At 44.2% G+C, this 13,943-nt stretch overlaps 1 protein-coding gene across 1 annotated transcript in view; it reads left to right on the forward strand.

Annotated features, from left to right (window-relative positions):
• The window catches only part of MDGA2 (MAM domain containing glycosylphosphatidylinositol anchor 2), a 389,698-nt gene that overhangs the window by 212,181 nt on the left and 163,574 nt on the right, over nt 1–13,943 (forward strand). The gene's annotated exons all lie outside the window — the stretch shown is intronic.

Raw genomic sequence — 13,943 nt, forward strand, 5'->3', positions numbered from 1 at the left:
CCTACCTAATGGAAATAAAGGGGAGACAAACAGAAGTGTCTGTAAGGTGACAAACACGCACGATATTTACTGTAATTAGTGTGGCTACAAGTGAGTTTAAATTCAGCTGTAGATTGTGTGATCATAATGAAAAATTGCTTGCAGCTTGGCTATTCTGCATTTACCCGGTCTGTTAAGCATAACTGGTGTGAGAAGTTTTTGCTGAACTTGACTGTCACTGGTGAGAGCTGACCAAGGAGAATAGCTGAGGCTTTCAGCAGCTGTGGGTTTCCATCTCATTCCAGCAGCGGTTTGGCTGCCTGGGTTCAGGCTTTTCTTGCAGGATACAGGGACCGTTGCATGATTTGTCAGGCTGCCTTTGATTGATTGACTTGTGGGCAAAGTCAGGAAGGTTTTTGACTGCTGTGGATGTGCACTCCAGCTTGGGTTGCTCAGGGACATCAGCTGTCCCAGCAGCCAGATGGGGTTTGTGAGGGTTTGCGGACCATCTGCGTGGGGGGGGTTGCCATTCACCTTGGTTGATGGACACGGTGCGTGCACGGCGGCTGGGAAGCTGCTGTGCTGCAGGGAGCACCTTGGCTCCCTGCTGGCCCTGATTGATTGCCACCGCACACTGATGCGCAGCAGGACTGTGCATGCTGTAACGAGCGTTTGTCACATGTAAGGAGCATTGGCAGTTTGTGCTCGAGGAACTGTGCTCAGCAGATGTGGAAAAAAACCCCAGTGTCACTACTCCTGTATGCCTGGAGATCCCTCCTGCTCTGACCGTATCCTGCTACAGCCCTGGCTTCTTCCTGCATCCGGGGCCACCGAGGTTCTCACGTATGATAGTCAAGTCACCCGTTGAACATCTGCTTGACGATCTTCCAATATTGTTAGAGGGTACTGCGACAGAGGTGCGTGAACGCTCGTTTTTGACTGTTTCTCCCAAGCACTCTCAAATCTCCCTGCCTTCCCTCACCGAGCGCTGTAGGTGGCTTGGGCACAAATGTAGACGCTTGTTCCAAGGAGAGCATTGCAGGTCCAGGTGCTCTGCTGCTGCTGTTCATGCCATGGAGTCTTTCATACATCTTTATTCCTTGGTACACACCTGGGTTGAGAGGCTAATTTGAGGAACACCAGGTGTGTCTTCGGATGAGTCGTTCAGGTTTCTGTTCAGTGCTGCCTGCCAGCTTGTCCCTGTGACCTTTTTGTTTTCTGTGCTCACTCTGTCTTGCTGATTATTTGGCTGTGTGTCGTGGCATCGCCAAAGTAACGGTCCATTGCAGTGATAGAACCAATCCAAAGGCGTACTTCTCCTTGAATAATTAGAGGTGATTAAGCTGATGCCATCAGATGAACATGTATTCATCAGTATACTTTGGGCATGGTGCAGGTTTGAAGTGTTACACATAGGTGTAATTAGGAATGCTCACACCCCCTTCATTCAACAGCAGTGCATTAATTACATCTATTCTGCGTGGGTCTGAAGTTTGGACACACTGTGGTCTATCTGTAGGTACTGCGGGAGTCAGAGTGCTTTGGCATCGTTTTTCAGACACACGGATTTCTTTGTTCCAGTGCAGACTAATTTAAAATACAAAAACCAGAGTGGATTTTGTAATGAGAGGAACTGAGAGCATCTCAGAAGCACGTGACTGTGCATATGCTGAAGCCCAAGATGACAATTAGCAGTAATATTGTACAGCAGCAGGTAGAGGCACTTGTTGAGCACAGACCCACTTTGTTTCTAAAGACAGCTATTACTCTGCAAATTTATTATCTAAATAGATGATAAGTTTGAAGGGAAGCAGAAACACTGTGAAGTGATTCACCTGCTGGCAGATTTCTAGTGAGTGGCAGGAGCAGAAATAGAAGTCAAGATGTGAGGAAGAACAGCGACTAATTTTGCAACTCTAATTTGTTTTTAGTAGACAGAGTCCCCTTAAAATCAGCACATAGATGTTAATTTGGGTAAGTTGATGAAAGCAGGAGTTGTAAAACTGAATGCAGCTGCTTTGCAACAAAATCAAGGGGTTATTTTGACAAAGGGGAGGAACCCTGACAATTTTTTCAGTGTGTGTGTTTGAATCCATGCTGTTGCAAGAGGAGCAGCTGTGAGGATGGGTGTCACACTGAGTCGTGACCTCCGTACTTTCTGTCTGCACTGCCCACTTTTGTTGTCTCACTGTGTCCATGCTGTACTCAAGAAGAAATCAGACTGATCTGATTCTGGCTCCTACTCTACCTGTTGGGCTTTTCTTGGGGTTGCTACTGTCTTCTTTCTTCCCCAAGGCCTCGGAGAGATCTTGCATGGCACTTACATGTGTCTGTTCCCCGTTGATGTTTTTCACCCTCTTAGAGCTCTTAGTGTATTTATATTCCTGAAATCAGTGAAATTTTTCCTCCAGTCCTCACAGTTCAGAACTGCAAGAAGCACAGAAGACAGCTGGTAGCAAAGGCAGCTGCTGGGGTGGGGGAGTACAGTGGTACAGGTTGTGTCTTCTCATGGGCATAGCTCCCTGACAACTTTCTCATCCGTTTCCACTTACAAGTGTTTTGGAATCGCCACCTTGATTCCTCTATTATACCTTCTCATCCTTTTGCCTTGTCTTTAGTAAGACCTTTGATACGACCTCCTATAATTTCCTTATAGCCAAACTTGTGAGATGCTAATGATCAGTGGGAAATTGACTGGACCTTTGGGCTTGAAGGGTGGCGTGATCGAGAACTGGTGGTCACTTGCTCATGTCATCCACTGGGGATCAAAACCAGGAACAATACTGTACAATGTCATTATTAACACCAAAACCATGGGACCCAGTGCACTTTTGGCGAGTTCCTAGATACCAGACTGGGAGCAGTGGTCAATACGGGGGTCTTGACAGGCTGGAGAGAAGGGCAGACAGGAGTGTTGTGAAATTAGCTGAGGGAAGTGCCATGTTCTGCCCCTGTGGAGAAGCAACCACACAATGTACCAGTGCATGTTGGGGACAACTGGCTAGAAAGCAGCTTTGCAGAAAGGGAGCTGGGTTGCCCTGAAGAAAAGCTGAAGATGACCCAGCAATGTGCCCATGCCAAAAAGGCCAACAGCAAGCAGGGCTGTACTGGCAGGACTGCAGCCAGCAGGTGCAGGGCAGTGATCTGTCTCCTCCCTTCAGTGCTTGTGAGACTGCACTGGACTGCACTGTCCAGTTTGGGACTCCCTAGAACAAGAAAGACATGGATGGACCAGAGCAAGACCAGTGGAGGCCACAAAGATGATCTGGAGCTAGAGCAAGTGACGTGTGGGAGGAGGCTGAAGGAGCTGGGTTTGCTCACCTTGGGGGCGATGCTCAAACTTTGACTGGATGAAGCCTGAGCAATCTGATCTAATCAGCATTGCTTCAAGCAGGGCTCTGACCAAAGGCCTCCAGAGATCCCTGCTGATGGAGATCATTCTACAGCTCTGTGATTCATTAGAAGGCAAAACACTGGTATGGAAGTGGTTGTTTGAATTCAGTAACGTCTTCTCTCCCCAGCATGTCATTGTCTATGTAAGAGCTGATGAAAGCCCTGAAGACCTATCGCCCTTGCCTTGGCCTGGACCATACGTTGGTCAGGAGATGCTTCTTTTTGAAGATGCTTAGCAGAAACAAGCGCAGTCTCCTTTAGAAATACAGTGGTTATGGTATTTCAAGCATAATTCTGCTCTGTGTCAAACTTTAATTGTTGACAGATGATATCAAAATCTGTCACCAGTTTGCATGTGACTCACCATTTAATCTTTAGAGCTGGGAACGGTAACTTTAGATACAACTAACTCTGAATCGCACATCTGAGTGCCCAGATCTAATAATAACATGAATGGATCCTTTTAAGTTTGTTGTTTCAAAGCATCAGAGAAAAGGCATTATATTTACCCGTAAAGCCACTGAAATTCTGGGCTTCCTATAATATTTCTTCTAGTATGATTGAGTAAAATCAAATAAAACTTTTATCTTGATCTACAGAGCATTTTTAATGGCACAGATTAATCTGAAAATGTATATTAGCAGCCAGTTCAGACTGCTTAGTGTGGGTGATTATTAATATGTAATATTGAGGATGGGTTTTGGCAGCTTCCAACACAGAAATAATCCACAACAGTAACTTCTACCAAGAAAGATGAGTATTTCAATACGTGACTTTTCAGCTGCATGACATAGTTCATTCAGATCACAGCTGAAGCTGGCATTCTGTCTGGGGCATGTGGTGGGAAACAAATTGAAAGAGGCTTAATTCACTTTTAATCCCTCCATTATGCATTAGTCTGTCACGATAAACTTGCTTTGTTTCCCTTCATTTAGACAATACAGTGTTAAGAGAATTATCTCATTTTGAAAAAAAATATTTCTCTTAGCATCCCCTGGCATTCTCAGAGGGTGCGACAGCAAGATGTGATCCTGCATTAAAGAGGCTTGAAATCCTCTTACAAGAAATACAGGCAGCTGTATACTCAGAGCCGAGTACTGAAGGTAGATGGTTTTAATGCTATAGCATAAGGCAATATTAGAAAATAAAGCTAGGAAGGACCCCAGGAGGTTGTCTACCCCATTCTGCATGGCAGACTGCAGTAGATCTAAACCTTGTCCCACCAATGTCCCTTTAACCTGGCTGCCAACAGCAGAGGTGCCCCATGGTTGGCAGGCAGTCTGGCCCATCGCTCTGGTCCTGTCCACCATGGCATGAAGAAATTATCCTCTTCCCCTTTGTGGCAACATTTTCTGTATTTGTGGATGGTTACCTTGTCCCATCTCTTCTGCTGGATGACTTGCCTAGCTCCTTAATTTTTGCCTGTGAGTCATATCATCTCCACCTCAGCTGTTCCTGTTGACCTCCTCTGTCCACCTTCTCGGTGAGGTTCAGTGCTTCAGGGCATGTCGAGTACTCCACAGCACCCGACCTCATAACCACGGGGTTCAATGCAGGGCTTGTTCCATACGTTTCCCAACTAAGTCCTTGTTTATGCATCACTGTATGATAACTCCCTTTTACCCAGCAGATATTGCTAATGTTGGCTTTGTGTCCAGATTGCCATCCACCATCCCTGAGGGTCCTTTCTGCACAGCTCCTCGTTAGCCAGTCATTCCTAATCCACTAATGGTGTGGGTGATTGTTGCTGTTGCAAGACAGGATTTGTCTCACCTAACTAGCGGTCTGAAAGCTTAGGTGTCTGTAGTACGCCGGTTGTTCAGGGAGTATTGCACTCGGTGGAGAGAGGGAGAGAGATGGCTCTGAAGAGAAATTAATCCCGTCTATTTTTGGAGAGCAGGAATTGTGCTTTAGGGGTGCTTATATCTCATTGAGATACATGACCTCGGATTGCATGCCTGACTTTCGGGTGGTTGAAATTAGCTGAGATGTTTTTAATCCTACATGTACAACTGTGCATCTAAACATAGTGATGAAGGGGACAGTTTCATGATTGGGTTAAGCTGATTTAACACTGCTCTGCTGCTAAAGGGAGGATCCTGCTTTCCCTTCATACCCTCTTGATAAAATGTCCACAGAATGAATAGTTCATACAGTGTGGGAGCTGTGAGCTATTGTAGTCATCTCCAGAGCGTAACCACCGAGGAAGTGCTCTGAATAGCAAACGTATCCGCCTCCCTTCCTCCCTGTTGGAGCTATCAATGCCACATCTGTGCGTGAACGGCAACACGAGCAAAGTGCGAGTCATCAAAGTGCTGCTGCTGCTGGATGAAAAGCAGCCAGGCAAATCGGGAATAAAGAGATGAGTCATCAAAGCTGCATCCCCATTGGTTAAAAAAAAAAGAGGATTTCAGAAAAAGTTGGAGAAAGAAGAATAAAAAAAAAAAGGCTATTGAGAATGGAGAGAGAGCACGGGGAGTGAGCTAAGGGTACCTGGGCTGGTGCTCCAAGCCAGCTCGTTCACATATACGTGAACATATAAAGACAGAGTCCAGGTGAAAATGGAACTTGTTAAATACAATCTTATACTTTGCTTTATTTCTTTCCTCTAACTCCCCTCTCTGCTTCCCCTGCAGCCTCATAATTGTCCAGTTTTGATTGTATGCCCAGACAAAATGTTCCTGCACGTTACTCAACTTTTAAGCCTCTCTATTTTGGTGGCAGGCTCAGGGGAACCTGGAAAATATGAGGAATTTTTAATCTCTGACCAGGTAGCATATTCAGAATGAGCAGTTCCTGCTGCTACATGGGGGACACCCCCCCCCCCAGTCTGAGGTTACAGCACTAATGGGTGGCTCTGGCAATGGTGGGGGGCAGCTGCCCTGGGTGGGGGGAGCCACCCCTTTGTGTTAGAACAGGTCTGGGTGCTGTTGCAAAGGTGAGAATTCACCCTGTGTGTCAGCATAAAGCTGGGCATATGTTACTTCAGAAATGCCATGTATGAAGTCAAAAAGGGACACGTGCTTGAAAGAACGGGGATTTGAGAACTTTGCTTTTTCCTGTGCCCCTGGAAGCACTGGAATTTTAAAGACGATGAAAATTATATGGGAAAAAGAATACGATAAAAAAGATATTTAAAAAATGGTTAAGATATATGGCAAACTTATCTGGTTTCTGTATCTAAACACAGCATTTTTTAGAACTGGAAGTCGTTACAGCTGGAGTATTTTGGTGCTCTTCTGCACATGGATTGCATGTGGCACCTGAACGAGACACCACTGAAGTTAAGAGCTCCACGTGACCCGTCACTGCTTGACAGTGACTTTACAAAAACATGTTTTTACAGTGATTTTACAATGATTGAGCACTGGCAAAGGCTGTCCAGAGAGGTGGAGTCTCCATCCTCAGAGACAGTCAAAAAACATCTGGACACAGCCCTGGGCAACGTGCAGTAGGAGACCCTGCTTGAGCAGCTGGTTGGACAGATGCCCTCTGGAAGTGCCTTCAACCTCAACCATCCTGCGATTCTGTGAGATGAATTCTGCTCCTAAGCCTGCAAAGAGCTCATGTTTAACTGTCTCTGCATAATTTTTCTCCCTTGGCTTTTTTGCCAACTCATTGCCAAGACAAAAAGTGAACTGCCCTGGGAAGCATTGCCCCTTTCCAGCAGAGTCCACAGCTAAGTTTGCATGTCCTGAGAGAGCAGATGAACTGCTGGCACATGTAGGTGCGTGTTTCCTTGATAATTTGGCCCACCGGATTATTTTATCCTGACTGGTTCAGTATGTGCTGGCATTTCTGCCTAGAAGAGTTTCTTTTGTCAGATCAACAAGTAGGACTGTCAGGTAACAGTCAGAAGATTACAGCTTTCTCAGTAGCAGCAGGGGGGGGTAAAGCAGAGAGGATGGGTGTATAAAAATAATTTCCATTGGTATATTCAGTTGGGGGGGGGGGGGGTTTGGTGTGCTTTTTTGTTGTTGTGGGTTTTGGGTTTGGAGGCTTTTTTTGGGGGTGGTGGGTGGTGGTGGTGGTTTGGTTTTTTTAAGGACTATTGATGAAAAGAAAGGATCAACCATATTGCAGCATGCTGTGGCAGTGTGATCAATTTTTATTTTTAACCTCTAATTCAAAATCTGGATCTCAGCTGGGAATTATAATCTATTCTTTCTTGAACTTTACTGAGTAAATAAGTACAGAAATGATACTTCCAGCCTAGCAGGGACCTCAAATGTTCTCTGGTTTTGCTCTGACTTGAAAGGGACTATTCATAATGTGTATAGCTTGGAGTACATGCATTGTATTCCTGCAAGAAATCACGGCTGTAAATGAAACAGATGCATACACACAGCGAGACGTATATATGAAAGTATAATTCAATTATGTTCTGTCACTTCAGTTCTGCATATAAAATAATTCACAAAACAGGAGGAAATAATGTCCTTTCATTTTTATTCATCATAGATGAGTGAGTTGTCAAGGACATGACTCTCTGCCTCTACTTTGATATTGCTATTAAAGTATTAGTTTTCTTTTGCATTTCCAGTAATCCCTAAAGCCAATTGTGACATGTTCTCAATACCATATACCCAGTCTAAATACATATATTTGTCTCACTGTAATTATAACACACGTTGGCATCAGATTTTTTCTGTATGCTACAGCAATGACAGATATCTTTTTCCTTCCACAACGGTATCTGTCTCAAATACGCATCCCAGGCAGCAGTACAGACTCTGCTCCTTTCAACTTCAGTGAACATCTGTATCGGATCATTGATTAGAAGATGTTTCCAGCCTCCCTGCCAATGATGCTGTGGCACCTCTGTTTCATCTAGAAGCATTTTATTGTGGAGCTGGGTTGTTATGTCGAAGGTGCTTGGTGAAGTGGCATTGTTAAGCATGTATCTTAGAGTGTTAATGATGACTTAATGACTGCTGGCTTTGTGCTGGCTCTGAGAAACTTTTGCCCCAGTTGTTAATCAAAATGAGCGTGGCTTTGCATGCTATTTTATTACTCCGTGAGGATTGGTATATGTTGTAGCCGCATTTTATAGTTAACCTCCATCTGTATGGCATCGGTGTCTAACTTGGGTGCACATGTTAGTACTAGGTAAAAAAAAAATAAAATATGGATGCAGTTCTGATTTAAATTCTCTGCAGTGGCTTGCCTCGCAGGGCTGTGTGTGGTAACCCGGTGTGCTTCCAATAGCACTTTGTCGTATGCACTATTGGGTTCACAGCCAGGCTCTACGGGCCTAGGAAATACATTGGATGCAGAAGCAATACTTGCACACGAAAACTTCTGAATTGAAGTCCCTTTAAAAAGGATGCAGCTGCAATATGAATGGGGACCTGAACAGTTTCCCTCGTCATGAGTAGTGCCTTGTTCTTTGCGGGGAAGAGCTCGCAGTGGCACTGCGGCTGTCTTTGTCCCCTGGCAAACCAACCATGACTTTGAAATGTGGGGCTGGCGCTCAGGAACCCCTACTTCTAAAAGGCAGTAAAGAAGCAGAGCTCTTTTGAACACTGAACCATTCTCATTACGATATCTAAATACGATGTTTGGAAAGCTTGTTCCATGCACACACCCATGGAAATATTTACCAAAGCTTGCTATTATTTGATAATGAATTTTATTATTCCTATCAGAGAGTTGAGAGAAAGTTTCCACTGGGCAGGTTGCCTGGCTGAGTCTCTGCCAGTGCCCGGGTGAAGGTTCTGGCTGGGAGATGCTTTGCTTGCCAAACCTGGGTGGCCCAGCATTTGTCTAGTTGATCCTAATGGCTGGTGGTCATCTCAGAGAGACCTCAGCCAGGGTGAAGCTTTGGAAGTGGCTTTGGGTGTGGTGATACACTCCATTTAGTACTGACTCCTTTTGACAGGGATATTTTTGTTGCATTAGGAGTTCTGTATAAATTTATCAGATTTCATACATGAGCAGCTCCTGCATCTCCATCAGTTCTGGTATTGTGCAGCTGTGTTGGCTCTGATGCTTAATTTTCCAAACTGGTACTGAACTTTACTTAAAACTATAAAATGTCTTCCACTCTATGTGAAATTGAGGATATCGGTCCTGTATCCACGTCTGTGTGTCAGCGTGTCTCCGTGACCCAAACCACCGTGACCCAGGGTTTCATGGTATGAATAGGTGGAGCTCTGGGGCTAAACACTGAAAACCTGCAGACTGTTTTCCTTAAAAAATTCAGCCTGTTAAGGAGAGGAGATGAATAAGAAGGAAGGCAGCAAAAATACACAAATGACATAATGCAAGATTAGACCAAATGCAGAAGAATACAGCAGCAGAAAATAATAAAATGTATCTCTGAATTAACCCCTTCTGTTTAATTTTGTGGGATTCTCTTCAAGATTTAAGCAGAAACTGAGGAGCTTGTTCTTATGCCAGGAAGCAGCTGCTTAGCAGGGGAAAATTCTGGGCTGGTGTAGTTGTGCATCTTTTCTTTCAATTGCTCAGCTACCTGCTAAGTTCTGGGGGCCGTGGAGCACATTGCTTTTGAAGTGCCTTTCATACAAGAAGATTCCTGTGTGAATGCGGTGACCAGCAAAGTACCTTGCTTGGTGCAACCAGATTTTGTAAAACTTAAATCATAAAATCAAGATTGGAGGCAAAACTTGGCTTGGCTTACTGTCACTACAATATGTGTCTTTTCGAATGACCTCGGTTGGGACCATGTGGAGGCTTGTTTGTAAGGATGTGAGGGTCTTCACGAGCCTCAGAGAGCTTAGGTTACCTTTCTGTGCTTTTTGAACAAGCAGAATGTCAGCACTGGCTCCAGCCTTGTTTCAGGAAAGCAAGCTGGGCTGTAGAAGTGGACGGGAGCTCGGCTCACACTTTGATACCGGCTCCCACAGTTGGTGAGGGGAGCCGTTGGGTGAAACCATTTGTACTTTGGAGGCTGAAACCTGACTCCCCAAAGCAATATACATAGAAAAGGCAAACCCAGTGTATTCCAGACTTGCACCAGGAACACACAATTGCGTGTAGCAGCTTTTACAATAGTGTCATTTTAATAAGAGTCAGATCTTTTGGACAAGTCTTTATCTCCTCTTCTTTCTGACTCAGTTCTGTGATTTCCTGCTGTCTAAAAAATATCACAGCTTGAGATGCTGGGACCACATTGTGGTCTCATAGCTGGGGTTCAGTCATGCTTGGCTGCTTTGCAAATGCAAAGGATGTATAAACACATGCGTGTCCTTTTGAATCAGATCCTGTCTGTCTTGAACAAGAACCAGCAGGAGACATTTCAAAAAAGTGCATAAAAAGTGTGCAGTAGACAGATATGTGATAGTCTGCCCTCCCATTCCAGAAAAGGATACATTTTATACCCTGAAGCATGAGTTTTAATAATCCTTCAACAATATTTTGATATAATCATCCACTATTATAATTGCTCTGGATCATCTTGTCATCTTTATAAATGCCTACTCCATTTTTTAATCATGCTAGACCAAAAAAAAAAAAAAAGTGTGGTGATGAATTACACAGTTCAGATTTATGCTGTATGTGGTGTTTTGCCCCAAAAGTTTATAAATAAATAGAAGAAATCCATTTTAAAGTGAGCATTAGGTCAAAGCTTCAGTTTTCTGAAAGTGCAAGGATGTAAGTGGGTTTGAGAAACACTGGGATCAATGTAAGGCTGGCATGTGTGTTGTTAAAAACAGCACTTTCTGCCTCTTCCCATCTATAGGCTCCTGATGAATTTGTAAATCCTCATCCTAAAGGTAGGATTGATGTCACCCAGTCACCCATCTTCTGCCATCCAAATCTTACCTGTCTAGATTAAACTAATCTTTGGGCTCTGCCTGGAGTCTGCAGAGGGATGGATACCACAGGGGAAGATTCTTGCAGGAAGATAGTTCAAGGTAGATAAGAGGAATCGCCTTTTGGCAGTACCTCTTGCTGTCATTGAAACTAGAACAGGGGGAGATCTCATGCGACAGTGAGCTCCGCTTCCCTGGCTCAAAGAGGAGCTAGTCCTAAACCTTTTGTCTAACAGCTGTTTTCACAGAAAATCTAGAGAAATTCTCCAGCAGCACCGACCATCCCAGTCCAGGGCTTACTGTCCCTACTGTTAGATGGGGTTTTGTCATTGTGCCTTCGTTGCTCCTTTCTGTGCTACAGCTTTGCATTCCCAGTCTGTGTGGAGAGGCAGCTGTTTGCAGCTGCATTGCTGCAGCATGCTGTGGGGAGCAGTTAGGGGTGTGCCTCCAGTTTGGGAAGGGGAAGCATTTCTGGATGGAATCAAACAGGGGAGCTATCTAGTAAAGCAGACCAGCAGAAGACCTACATGCTTTTAATTAACCCAAGTCAATTAATACAGGTCTTCCAGCAGATGACTAAACTTGTGATTTAGCTCCATTTGTTTCCACATTTAGGTCCAGGTTGATGTAGAGAAGTGAACACAAGCACTCTCTAAATTAAAGCTAAAGCTTCTGCCACCCCACCATGTCTGAGAACATTGCTGGGGTTGTCGACCATTTGGGATGTTTTGCCATTTGCCTCCTTCATTCCCTGTCTAACTATCCCTGCTTCTCTCTTTCTGTCTCCCCGTTCCTTACTGAAACAGCCAGTCCGAGCTGTGATGAGAAACCACGGGTCTCCAGCTTGTGTTTGGCACATGAGCAGGTGGGTGTTGACCACCACCTTTCTCCATCCCTGGCTGGAAGGAGGACGGGTCAATGTTGATTGCATAGCGAGTGGAGGTTGCGCTGTCAGTGTGGGGCTGGTGGTGGGGCTGAGCATGCTTCAGCGGTAGAAGAACGAAGTCCAAGTGACCACCAGGAAAATTCAATTCTTTCCATTCCAAGGCCAGAATCTGGCAATGCGCATGTTGTATATGCCAATAATATACATATTTTACATATTACATGTGTAAAATAAATACACATAATAATGTATATGACAATAAATCAACCAAACAGTGCAGTAGACCCAATTCTATCCTCATTTGCACCATAAAGCTGAAAATAAGAGGTTCTGTGTTATTAGTGTGTTGTGATATGTTGTGGATTATGTAAAGGATTTCAAGCTAAGAAATACCAAAACCATGGCTTGTTGTTGCTGTGGATTAATTTTCTATTCATAGTAGGTATTTGACCCTTTATATACTACACTGACTTTCATTTGCTGGAAACTTTTAACAACCCTTCTGAATTTCTTAATATTCTTTGGTGTAAATCAGGCTTTTAACAGTAGCAGCTGAGAGTATTGCTGAATTTTTGTTTCTGTTTGTCTAGGGGGTAGGCTGTAGTTAAGTGAAATGTGTGCTGTAAGTAAAGAGCTATTGCTGTATGCAAACCGTAATTTTCGTGTACTTATTGTTTCGAATGCTGTGATGAAAGGGATGTATCACAGTATTTTTATCACATCAGCTGCTACCTTTGTCTCTCTACCTGAAGGGTGGCAAAGGGTCCCCTTTCATCCGGAGGATTATGAGGCCATTATGCTAAACAGCACCACCAGGCTGGGTTGACATTGTTGGAGCTTTCATCTTTTGTTCTAAGTTTTGAAGCATTATTTGTTTTTCCCTTGTTCCCTGCATCATGACTTGATGTTTAGTGAGAGCAGAGAGCAGCTCCTTGGCAGAATGGTTTAGGAAAAATCATTAAACTCGGGAGGGAGGGAGGGACGGAAGGAGAAAGAGGGGCCAGCTGAGTGCTACCCCATGGCTGGTGATGACCCTACGGGTCTGGAGCTCAGTTCTAGCTGCACAGCAGGTACCTGGATCCCTGCTTCTGCCACCTTCACCCCAGCAAAATCTACTGAAGCATGAAGCATGACATACTGCCCAGTTTCATACCTCTAATCCCAAACCAGGGATTCATCAGCTGATGGATGCATCAACTGATGGAAGAACAAGAGGTCAGAGGATGTGAGCAAGGAGGCACTGACAGAGTTAGTGTGCAGTGCTGACTTGTTTTCTGTATTTTTAGCCACGCACCCAGTTTCTTCACCTTTAAGTTGGTCACATGAACCCAGGAATTCATGCTGGGAAGTTTCTGCAGGGTTCACAAGGTGAGAGGAGCTGGAAGAAGGGGCCTTGCTTGTAAACCTCTGCTCTCCTGCCCTCTTAGAAACGTTTCCCTGGCAGGGAACAGGTTGTCTGTTCTCTGTGTATTAGGACAGATATAAATGATCTGTTTCCCATTTCTGTGCTTTGGCTTCTGAATGCAGAGAAAGCTAATTCCTCTTGGGTGAACTACAAATAAAGAAAACTCTTATTTTATAGTTGACTTTTGTATTTGCGTTCAGTGATTAGTGTGTATTCCTTTAATATTGAAATAAGATTCATAGATAAAGCAGAACACACAAGAATATATCTCTGTAATAATGAAGATAGTGATAAGATTTTTGGATGTAACATTTTTATTCCCTTTCATTTTTCATTGTCACGATTTCTGGTATTCTTTGCCCAGAATTTCAATCCTTCAACTTTATGTCTGTGTTTAGTATTGCTGGTTTTTCTGTACCAGCAGTATGTATTTACGTATTGGTGTATGTCTTCTGCAGTTTAGAGTATGCCTTCAAGCAAAGCCTGGATCCAGCAAGGGTGG

Source organism: Falco punctatus, assembly GCF_963210335.1.
Source record: "Falco punctatus genome assembly, chromosome: 7".
Lineage (NCBI taxonomy): Eukaryota > Metazoa > Chordata > Aves > Falconiformes > Falconidae > Falco > Falco punctatus.